Source organism: Oreochromis niloticus, unplaced genomic scaffold (genome assembly GCF_001858045.2).
Source record: "Oreochromis niloticus isolate F11D_XX unplaced genomic scaffold, O_niloticus_UMD_NMBU tig00001775_pilon, whole genome shotgun sequence".
Classification (NCBI taxonomy): Eukaryota; Metazoa; Chordata; class Actinopteri; order Cichliformes; family Cichlidae; genus Oreochromis; species Oreochromis niloticus.
The window spans coordinates 34,779-44,538 of NW_020327469.1; the positions used below are offsets into that span (position 1 = coordinate 34,779).

At 36.0% G+C, this 9,760-nt stretch overlaps 1 long non-coding RNA gene across 2 annotated transcripts; it reads left to right on the top strand.

Annotated features, from left to right (window-relative positions):
- The first annotated feature begins 1,972 nt into the window (after window positions 1-1,972).
- On the top strand, window positions 1,973-8,123 carry LOC109201026 (uncharacterized). Of its 2 annotated transcripts, XR_002061057.2 has the most exons (4): window positions 1,973-4,138; window positions 5,462-5,493; window positions 6,670-6,696; window positions 7,938-8,123. It is a non-coding gene; the product is annotated as an uncharacterized LOC109201026 (long non-coding RNA). The 2 variants fall into 2 exon arrangements; XR_003217629.1 differs by lacking the exon at window positions 1,973-4,138 and having other exon boundaries at window positions 4,159-5,493.
- Window positions 8,124-9,760: the final 1,637 nt, after the last annotated feature.

The window sequence follows — 9,760 nt, forward strand, 5'->3', positions numbered from 1 at the left end:
AACGGCTGCACCTGTTTTGGCGGGAAAAAGTACACAGCCTCTCTGATTGGTGGATTCAAATTTAGCAGCTCCCAGGCTGCTTGACTGACCTAGAAACTTGATTTTCTCTCCCTGTGTGTGTGTGTGTGTGTGTGTGTGTGTGTGTGTGAGAGAGAGACAGAGAGAGAGAGAGAGGGCGAGAGAGAGTTTTTATGGGAGCATCTTATTGTATGATTTAAATTCAATATATTTAGACTGGTTGCCTGAATTTGATCCTGTGTGTCTCTCTGTGCTTGTGTGTTTCCATATGTGTCCATATTTGTGATTGTGAGACTGTTATACTTTTTTTTGCTGATTCTTTTTTCATTTAACAATTACATTTGAGTGACCCTTAGAATGTTCAGCATTTTTTCAGCTGTTCATTTTGCTTTTCCAATTTTTCTATTTAAGTTATTACTATTGTGCTAATTCATAGCATTTGTGCTGCTTTTCAGTATTTGTGCTAAATACAGCATTTCTGCTAAATCATACTATTTCTGCTATTTTATAAGATTTGTGCTAAATACAGCATTTGTGCTAAATCATACTATTTCTGCTATTTTATAGGATTTGTACTTAATATAATATTTCTGCTTAATTATAGTATTTGTGCCATTTTATAGTATTTGTGCTAAAACATAGTATTTCTAGTAAATGCAGTATTTCTGGGTAATCATTGTATTTCTATATATTTCTGCCAGGTCCCCAGGGAGTCAGTCCTAATATTCAAATTTACATATCAGGACCTGGACGGCTTCCCAGCCAGCCAATCATATCTGAGTCCTGGCACATTCAAATTTGCATATTGGGACCTTCATGGCTTCCCAGCCAGCCAATCATATCTGAGTCCTGGCACATTCAAATTTACATATTGGGACCTTCATGGCTTCCCAGCCAGCCAATCATATCTGAGTCCTGGCACATTTAAATTTGCATATTGGTACCTTCGTGGCTTCTAAGCCCACCAATCATCTATGTCATATATCTCTAATATTTCATATTTTTATTTTAAATGGTCAGCATTTCAAGATTCCCCTATGTCTTCTGAATAAAATGGTCTAAGAATGACTGTTTTAGCCCCTACGGTTAGAAATTTATGGCTGTTTGTTTGAGGGGAATTCTCACTATGAGAAATAGACTGCAAAAATCCTGTCTCTGTGCTGCATGTGTGTAAAAGCCTGCACTTGGTGCACCAGTTTTGGCGGGAAAAAGTACACAGCCTCTCTGATTGGTGGATTCAAATTCAGCAGCTCCAGGCTGCTTGACTGACCTAGGGACATACAGGAAACACAGTATGCACAGCCACTGTTTGTTCACTTGCTGCTGCTGCTGCTGTGTGTGTGTGTGTGTGTGTGTGTGTGTGTGTGTGTGTGTGTGTGTGTGTGTGTGTGTGTGAGAGACCCTTTTTATGGCAGCATGTCATTGTAGGATTCAAACTGATTATATTTAGACTGGTTGACTCGATTACATCCTGTGTGTGTCTCTCTCTGTGCATTTGTGTTTCCATTTGTGTCCATAATTGTAATTGTGTGTATCTGCTGGCTGTTATTTCTTTCTTTTCTTTTTTTGTCAATTTTTTACCTTTCAACAAGCACATTTGAGCAACCCTTACCATCAGCATTTTTTCAGCTGTCCATTTTGCTTTTTCAATTTTTCTATTTAAGTTATTACTATTCTGTTAAATCATACTATTTCTGCTATTTTATAAGATTTATGCTAATTATAGTATTTCTGCTTAATAATAGTATTTCTGCTGAATTATAGGATTTCTACCAAATCATAGTATTTCTGCTACTTTTTGGTATTGGTGATAAATACAGTATTTCTGCTAAAACATAGAATTTCTGCTATTTTATAGGATTTGTGCTAAATGTAGTATTTCTGCCAAATACTATGATTTCTTCCAAATCATAGTATTTCTGCTAAATTATTATGTTTCTCTTAAGTCACAATTTTTTGCTAAGATGTGATGCTACTGCTCCATGTCTGAAATACATTACAGAAAGCCCATGTCTCTGTCGGTGTGAGCAAGGGATGCAGCTGCACTGACAGGGACAACTACATAGCCTGATGAAGCAGACAGAAGTGACAGCTCTGATTGGTGGATTCAAATTGAGCAGATCCAGGCTCTTTGACTCTCATAGATACAGCTGAAAATATAAAGCTGAAAAAAAAAAAAAACCCGGAAAAAGCCAATGTCAGTGTTTGAAGTTTTTTAACTTCTAATAACTTTACAGAAGTGTGTGTGTGTGTGTGTGTCTTTGTCTGTGCTTGTGTGACTCAATTTTTATTCGTTGGTGACCAGCATCCATTAGTGTATTCAACTTGACCAGATTCAGACTGATTGACTGGCATAGAAACACACAGGACACGTTTGTTTGTCCCTGTGTGCCCTTGTGTGTGTATGTTTGTATGTATGTCTGTGTTTATGCTTGCATCCATGTTTTTGCACATTGTTTTCTGAATATGGGTTATTTATCACTGTGTGTGTTTGTCCCTATTTGTAAACATTGCTAGGCATCTAATTTTTGCCTTAGCTTTGTGTATCTGCTGGCAGTTCCTCTGTAACATTTCTAATGTTTCTGACAAGTTTTCACAGTTGAACAACAACTAATTTTTTGAGGAAACTTCAGCTTTTTGAAGCTGGCTGTTTTGCATTTCCAATATTTCCGCTAAATTATTACTTTTATGCTAAATTATTACTTTTCTGCTAAATTATACTATTTCAGCTCCTATGTTGCATTTCTACTATGTGTTACTATTATACTACTGTATATTAAGTTATACTCTTACACCATTTCTTCCTGGTTTTTAGGTTTGCGCTACATATTAACATTTCTGCTGTATTACAACACTTCTGCAATGTTGTACTACTTCTTCCAAGTTACTATGTTTCTGCTGAGTTACAATATTTCTGTAACTAACATAAATTTTAGCAGGCCTCAACCCGCCATGCATGTTAACCAGGTAAAATAAATATTTATGTAGATATTTTGCAAATATTTATTATTCATTTTTTAGGAGCATAGTGCTTTTTTCCAAATTCAGGTGAAGGCCCTTTATGCGCTGAAAGCCCAAAGGTGATATAAGGATCAGTTTTTGTTTGATACATGGACAATTCAAGTTCAGCTTTTCAATTCATTTAAGAGAGACCTTCAACTGGATGTTTTTACTTTTTGTTATTTTTAAGAGTTCAAAATGTGTCCATTACATAAATAAAATTTCATTTACTTTGTAGCATTTCATGGATTTCATAAGCAAAACAGTATAGTTGTTTATACAGAGTATAAAGGTAAAAAACAATGTGTGAAGTGTTATCTTCATTTCAGATGTCAAAAAGTATTTGTGGCTCCCAGTGTTTTCTTTTTCGTGCAAATCGGGTCCAAATGGCTCTTTGGGTCTTAAATGTTGCTGACCCCTGGTTTAGATGGTTGTCTTTAAAACCTTCACTGAAGAGTCTTGTTGGAGAAAGCCACACCTTTACCTCACTGCAGCAGGGGTGAACAAGTGGGTGCAAGTCTATTTAGGTTAGAATCCATATGATTATAACCAATATGTATTAGAATAAAATAAATAAATGTGCAATGAACATGTCAGGAGTCACTGTTGAAAACCCTCATGGCAGTGGGGTTAAAGTACCTCCTGAACCTCTGATTCCTGCAGTGCAGCGAGGCGAGCCTCTGCAGCTCCTACTGTCCTGTGAGGATGCTTAGGTGAACACCAACACCAGCCCCTTGGTTTTGTTGTTCAGGAGAAGACTGTTCTTATTACTCCAGCCAGTTAAATAAATATATCATAAAACAGTACATTTTAACATAATGACCTTATATTTATTCATGACTTTTAACCATAATTTCAAATTAAAATAATCATGTTTGAAATATTTATTCAACTTATAGAATTAAATCTCTGCTAGTTGTTTTCTGTTCCAAAAATATCTAGTTTAATACTATTTAAATTTACATATATTTTTGTAAATTACACAAAATTGGCATTTTCAATGCCAATGCCATTACACAAAATTGGCATGGCGGAGTTTCCCACTACCCGTGAATGCCTCTTATTTTACGTCTCTGGCTGACTCCTGAATCTCCTCCCACTCTCTGCTTGATCCCTGCCGGTAAGCGCTGCTTCTCTGTCTCTCTTTTCTCAAATAAAATGTCTATAAGCTGTTTGAGTGATTTACCGAGTTGTTGTTAGTGACTTATAAAGCCAGTCTAAGTATAAGTCATATTAAAGTAACACAATGGCTGCTTTGTTAGTGAAACGTTGTAATTTTAGTATTTAAAAGGAGTGTTTGGTAAGCTAGCCCTAACAACAAAGTGCTAACGCCTAGCCTAGCTCCTATAGGCCCAGTGCAAAATGTATTTGGTTCATTTGATTGTTTAATACAGTTATTGTGTTGTATTTGGTTCATTTGGTGTGTTAGTGTTTCTGAGTCTCTTAGGGAAGCTGAAGTTAGTTCTCCTCTTCACAAATCAGTCAGTTAAAACGGCCTCATTCTATAGGTTATAAGGTAATAAGCTGCCATCTTAGAACCACTGATAAGCTGCTGAAGCAGCAGGGTCGGTAACTTCAAAGGAGCCATTTTACCGCCTCTGACAGAAGGCCGGGAGAAAAAGAGTAACGTGCCTGTGCCGGTGTGTCTGTGTTGTGGGTTAATTAACAGAAGGGAGAGAGAGAGTGAGGATAAAACACATAATATAAGAATAATAACATTTCTTAACAAGAAGAAGTTTTTTTTTAATTAATCAATTTTAGTTTTTTAGTTAAATTTTAAGAACTGTTTAACAAACACTAGTTTGTGCAGACTGGTTTGTTTTTAAGTAAAACCTACACCTGCAGCTCTGTTTAATTTTTCACAAAGTGAGAAGTTAATAAAATATAAAAAAGGCCACCTTCAAATAAATAAAATGCTGCAGTGCGCCATTAATATTATTAATATGATATGTACATATTTAAAACAACAGCATATTAAATGATACTAAATGATACTGTGTGCAGGTGATAATATTTTTAGGAAGCAGAATTTGAATGCAGACCAACTGAAATGTTGAAGCCTACAAATATATCATCCAAGCTTTCATTTATGATTGTTCATGCTTTTAAATTAAACTTTATCAATTTGATAAAGTGTGCAGTGCTAGGTGTAGCAAATCATTGCTTATTAAATCTGTGTTATCTAATAGCACCAAACTAATAGAGCTATCACATAACTGAGAAACTTGTGTGGCTTATTACAAATGGATGAAACCACATTTTACCTTAATGAAGACAGTAATCTTTAATAAGGTGTAGAAAAAAGAGGTGAGTTGTTTGTTGCTGTGGTAAACAAAGAAGTGTACTGAATCTTTTGGACTACACAGATTGATGTAGTATTGATTGTGATGCTGATCTGAGTTGTCTCATTCTGTATTTTTGTGCTTTGTCTTTTGTTACACAGAGTGAACGAGATCTTTGGTTTTGCCTTTGCTGGTAAGTAAACAGTGATTGTAACTGAAGCAGTATGAACCTGGCATTGCGTAGCACATTTGACGACTTACATACAGTAGTTTGACCTTTGTGATATGTTTCCATTTACTGATTGGCAAACACACAGGATTTGTGACCTGTAGCAGCAAAGCCCCCACACAGGACCCCTCTGACTCTCCCTGAAAATGTCCCTGAAGTTTAATAGCCCATTTATGTATGATTTAAATTTCTTATGGCTTATCAAATCTAAACATAACTAAATGTCAGATGTCTTTATACAGTTGTTCATTTTCTCCTTATGTTTGTGGATTTAAGTAGCAGACAAAACAATGAAAGTGTTTTAGGGGAGTCAGTATAAGTGGTTGCTCAAACACTTAAGAGCTGCACAGGTATTGATTTATATTGTCTGTCAAATTCTGATGTATTACATTAAAGTCAGAACATTGTAGAATATTTTGCCTGACTCGGTATAAGTAATAGCTTTAACAGTAATAAAAACGAAGAGAACCAGAGGTGTGAGTGGACATTGTTAGGTAAATTACAGCCAGTGTGTCTAATTAGTTTATTACTTATTTAGTGAATATAATGTGTTTTAAAATTAGATAGAAAAGTTGCCAAAAAGGTACACTGCAAAAATTCATAAATATTCCTAGCAACGGGTACAATGAAATGACTTTTTAGTGTAATATTTTAAGACATTTAATTTAATTACAAAACATGGTGCACCTCTGCTATTGTAACATGTTAATATTTAAATGTATTTAAGATTTATATATTCATGTCAGACATGATGAGGTTTCTGTTGCTTCTGATTTATATAATTACTTTGTATCTAACATTTTTAAAAGTTTTGGTTTTTCACACTTTATTAGCACTGACCTGTTGTAGAAATGTTGGAGCCACAAGGCTTCTGTGTAGGAAATATTTGGTATATCCTGCACTTGTGCCAATTGATGGCTGTTCTTTGCATTTCTGTAGTAATGAATGCTTTTATTACACATGCCATGTGAGACGCTGCAGTTCATTTATCTCCTCTTTACACTACAGTAAGCTCATAAGCCTTAAAGTAATTGAGGATTTTACTAGTTAATTTATGTCATAGTGAATTGGATTGTGTGTGAAGAGCTCAACAGTCTGAATCATCAAACAGTGATCTGATGAATTGTTTCCTTTCTCTAGACTGCTGATCTGATCGTCTCAAGTCTGGTAAGTAAAGGTTTGTCTGATGTGCAGTGCTAGGAAATGTTTCTCATTATAGGAGATTCAGTTTAGTGCTGTGAGTCAGCACAGCTCTTGCAATTATCAAATAATAGAAAAGTCTATGAAACATTTCCAGACTTACAAATCTCTCTTATCATCATACTACATTTTTAATTAGGCCCTAATATCGGCCATGCTAAGTTTATTGTAGATTTAGCGGGTGTTATTAAACATGCCCCATATTTGACTGAAATATGTAGAAACTGCTGTATAGGAGTCATCTGTCTCCAAATTTTTCATTTTGCCAAAAGTCATACTGAGTAAATTATTTTTACTTTTATGTTAACGGCTCCCCAGACATTATGATATAGTGTTGTACCAGGTAAGTACACACAGAATCGGGAATTTGAGACCTTTGGGCATTTAGGAACATGTGAGTTGAGTGCATGTGAAGTGTTTAAACCAGGTGGTCTGAAACTGTCTGCTCTGACTTCATTGTGTGGGTTTAGCTTGACCATATAATGTTTACAGTAAGTTACTGTAGCACCACATCTTGGTTTACAGACTCTGTTTGTTTTTATTGTGTTAATAGAATGCAAAAATATCCTTAGAAATGTTCCACCACCATATGTTAAACATTTTCATTCAGTTGAATCTAATAATGTACTGTACAACTCTTCAGGTGTAATGATATATATGTTCTGTATTTTTCGGACTGTAAGGTGCACTAAATTCTAAGGCACATTAAGTCAAACAAAACAGATAAGTCAAACTTTATTCAACTCATTTACAATAACTCTCAAAATTGTTCAGTTGTAAGACATAAAATACAGAACAATTCACTCACTTTTCAGGATTTGTGTATTGATGAATGTGGATTGATCAGTTTGAAATCTGCTTCATAAGCATGGCTCTCAACAGTGCCAGGCCCTTATACACACACACCATATTATGTTGAAGCACAGTACGAATTACTCTACGAGGGTGCTGACTATGGTAGCCATGCTCCGACAAACATCAAGTGGTGCTGCTTGAGCTTACCAAAGTCATATAAAACATTTGACAGATGCCGTGAGTGCCGTGTACCACATAGAATTGGTTTGAAATCAGTAAACACAACCATACATAAGGTGCACTGTCTATTTTTGAGAAAATTAAAGGCTTTTAAATGTGCCTTATAGTCTGAAAAATACAGTAAGCCAGGTTTATTGGAAGTGTGTCTAATTCCACTTTCTTCTGTCTTACAGGTGACCTGCTGCAGAAAACCCTCTCCCTCTATCATTAACAAGCAATTCAGTCTGTCCTATCACTCTCCCTCTCCCTGCTCCATCTTTTTTGACAAGCCATTCTATCTTCTATCATTTCTCCGCCATGAGCTCTATCTAAGTTGACAAGCTTGAACCTGAGTTGAAACGCAATCCTGTGACTTGAAATCAAGTTTTACCAGAATCTAAGTTTTTGGAATTGAAGTTACCAGAACTTCGTCAATCTGTTTTCAGAATTCTGAGAGATCTCCGCTCTCACTGCTCCATCTTTCCTGTCGTTAAACTCTCTCACATCCAGTCATTTTGCTGGAAATTACAAGTAAAAAGTTGATATACAGTAATAGAATTACAGTACAGTAGAACTCACTGTAGAAACTACTTACAGAGCCCTACATTTGTCATTTTAATTTTTACATTACACTTTGGAATAAAACTGATAGCTTTGGCTTACGGTGCAGTTACTTTGATAAATTATATAAAATACACACCTTTTTCAAGGTTATTTGTAATAAGATAATCTGGTTATTTTGTAATACATACATTCAGACTTATATTCACATAAATAATAAATTGGATCCAAATATATTTTTCAAGTCTGTTTCATGGCTATAACATTTGACTACAAGTTTATACTATTATTATTTAAGGACAAACCCTTTTTGTCACTCAGTGTAAGTATCAGTTACAGTTGTCATCTAGAGGCTGCCCTGAGAACCCAGACTTCCTGTTTCCTGACTGCTGCAGAACGCCAGCTGAAGAATCCCCATAGCCTGTCATCTGATCACCACACCATCACAGCTCCTATATTTGCTTTAAATTTTAAATATCTGAAAGATTTACACAAAGTCTACTTAAAAGCTAAGAGTTTAATTATAGCCTGTTGATTGTTGAGATTTATTCTGCATATTACTTTACAGAAGTATAGACCAATTTGTTATCCAGTCTGGTTAAAAAAAATAGAAGTAATATATACAGTTTTTGAAAAAGGTACAATAAAACAGACCAAAGTGTTTCAAAGAACTTTAAATAAGTTAAACTAAATATTGATTTGTATTTAAGTGAGCCTTTACATCAATCTGATAAAGCTCTGATTTAAGAGAAAGTTGAGGAATCAGTTTTTCAGTGTTTACAGGTTGAGTTTTGTTTACATTGTGTATAAATACAATAAGGTCCAGTTTGTACTTGCACAAAATGCCAAGAAAAAAGTCAAAGGTCACAGTCCCAGAAGCTTAGATGGCAAAAGCAGAAAGAACAGGTAAATGTTTCTCAGAGCGGAGGAGGTAAAGGTGTCTGTTACAACATTCCCAGTCCAGAAGTGCAGAGCAGCGTTCAGACAGCCGCAGTGTCTTATGCAGATGTGGTAAAGAGAGGTGTTCCTCAGCATGTGTGCCAGATGCTAAAGTACAGCAGGTAATCCAGACTGAACCCAGGTAACTGTGCAAACGCAGCATGATGGAGAAGCTCCAGACGTCTCATGTACAGGTTACAAACAATGAAAGTCGTCCACGATGAGTAGCATCTGTGCGTCCCGAACCAGGCCGCTGCTAAGTATGGAAAGTACAGGAATCAGCAATGCATGGCGAACAGTTTGGTTTTCCTGTCATCTTACACGAGGATGAATTATTACCAGAGCAGATCTTAACCGTGTGTTGGACAAAGGCCATGCCGTGTATTCAGATGCGAAAGAGGTTTGTGAACAGCGTGTTTCTCGCCTGTGATAGCTCCACAGTGGACCAGCCGCAGACACGAGTATCAAGTGGACATGTCTCAGTTTGCTCATTATGGCACATTTGATGTACAGATCA